Source organism: Falco rusticolus, chromosome 4, assembly GCF_015220075.1.
Source record: "Falco rusticolus isolate bFalRus1 chromosome 4, bFalRus1.pri, whole genome shotgun sequence".
NCBI classification, from domain to species: domain Eukaryota; kingdom Metazoa; phylum Chordata; class Aves; order Falconiformes; family Falconidae; genus Falco; species Falco rusticolus.
The window spans coordinates 109,507,994-109,510,349 of NC_051190.1; positions in this window are offsets into that span (position 1 = coordinate 109,507,994).

Consider the following 2,356-nt stretch of genomic DNA (forward strand, 5'->3'; position numbering starts at 1 on the left):
AAATAAAATAGTTCAGCTTACAAATATCGATCAGAGATGCTTTCCTGTAAAAAGTCTGGTGACTGAATTTCGAGGTGTACCCGCATATCAGGGATTGATGGCTCCCGAGACAGGCTCAAACTGCCTGCCTTCCCCTGAGACGCCTCTGTCAACAGCGGGTTTGAGAAGTCAGCATCACTTTCTGTTCTGCCAAATTTATTTCCTTATTAATCAAAAAATCTCATCTTCCTCTGGCTTCAGGTAGTTTTTTTTTAAAAAGGAAAAAGAAAAAAAGAAAAGGAAAGAAAGCCAGAATTGCATCAAGGTGAGCTTCCAGTGACTTCTAGCACGCCCCTTTTGAAGGTTCTTGTCAAGTACGAACTTTCCCCCCGCCTTTCTCTTTCCGAGCGACTTGTGATCTCAGAAATGTATTTTATACGTTTGATGGATGAAGCGATCAATTTCTTTTTCGACCGAGCGTTTTTGGTTTGGAATAAATTGGCGACGCTTTTTCCTCCCTGCCTGTTTGTGTATTTGTTTTGTTTCCTTCTCCCCCAAGGTAAATCTGGATTGCTGTAATGGCATCTATATATTACAGTACGTGTCATCTAAATAAGACGCTTTATCAAACGTCTTTAAAACTGCAGTCAGCCTCGTTTAACCTCTAAAATTACGCTTAACAGACGACCTTCATTAACCAAATTTGAAGGAACGTGCTGTGTTTCAAGCAGTGTCGTTTCCACGCTGACGCCCCCCCCCCCCCCCCCCCCGTAACGAGAGCGGGATTTGACCGCGGGGGCTGGAGTAAATGCGGGAGCAGCTGCCCCCCGCACCTCTCCCTGCCTGGGGACACTGGTGTCTGCGGGCACGGCCGGTGTGCAAGCAGCTGGTCTCACGTTTGCGAGGTCGTTTCTGCCCTCCTGCGCGGAGGGATGCAGGATTCGTGCCGACCGGCCGGATTATTTATTTGTTACCTTGCGGGCAGGGCTTGCCGGGAGAGCGCTCGCCGTCCCCGCTCCCGGGTTGTCCCAGAGGACACCAATTAAAGGCACTAATTGGACAGCGATACATCAAAGTCCACCGCTGAGACTAGCTCCTCGGAGCTCCGGGGGTCCTGTACTCAGGCTTTTGTTTTAGGCACCGGCGTTGCTGCAGGTTCCCGTGCCGGGCGGCGCAGGAGGGAGCAGGGACACACACCCACGAACCCGGCATTTCTCCGCTCCGCTGCCTCAGTCGCTCACGCTTCCCCGCTCCAGCAGTGCCCGGAGTGGGGGCGTCCCACGCTCCCCTTCGAGGTGCAGGAAAACTGCACTGACTCGGGGCTCCCGGCTCACCGGGAGGACGTGTCACCGCTGACCCTCGCACACCCCCACCCCCAAAAGCCAGCTCTCCGTGGGCAGTGTGACCATCCCTCTCTGCGGCCAAACTTAGGTGGCTCCCGGGAGGTCTTCGGTGACTCCTCGTCCCCAGGAGTTAGAACGGGTCGGCAGACCCGCGCTGCCCACGGGTGCTCGGAGCTCCCACCCTCAGGTTCCTATGGACAAGGGACGCGGGGCCGAGCTCTGACCCTAACACCCCCCAGGTGCTCCCACCGGGCCGCCTTCCCTGTACGTCGGGGTGAGCCTCTTCGGGGCAGCAGGTGTTTCTCCGAGCCCGGGATCACCTCTCCAGTTGGGGCAGGAGCATCAAACGGCCAGTGCTTCAGGGCCAGGGGGGTATAAGGGCTTCAGGTAGGTCTGTGTTTGGAGAAGGGATGAGGAGAGGGAAGAGGCAGTCACACACTGGGACACCGACGAATAAACCCTGCTTTCCATCTCTTCTTCGAGAAATGCAACAATTCTCCCTGTTACCAAATGGCCTGCTTCGGCTTTCGGAGAGGTTTCATTAGCCCTCAGTCATTCGGGACCTCGGGCTTTTCCAGGTGCGGCTCGCCCAATCCCGAGGGAAGAGCCGGCGTTTCCAGGAGAGGAGCGAGGATGCTCTGCCGGCTTGTCCCCGAGCCAGGCGGGCACCGCGCCGCTGCTCCCCTGGCCCGCGGGGAGGTCGGCAGTGTGCAAAGCTGGGGAAGGCTCAGGGATCGGGCAAAAGCAGGGCCGGTGGTGCACGTGTGTACCCCCAACGAGCAGTCGGAGGCAGAAAATGGCAATCCTCCCCACAGCCGGGGCTGGCATCCCGAGGCTGAGCCGCAGCGCGGTTTGCGTGTTACCGTGTGGTTAAAAGCTGCTTTTTAACGTGTCTTTTCTGCAGGCACGGCTCTCGGGAGCAAAGCACGGCCCCGCGGCGGCGGGGCTGGGTGGCCCACGAAGGAGCGGCGTCTGGCGCGGGTGGCTTCACCGCGGAGCCTAAGCGCCGATACGGCAGGGCTGGAGTTTGGCAC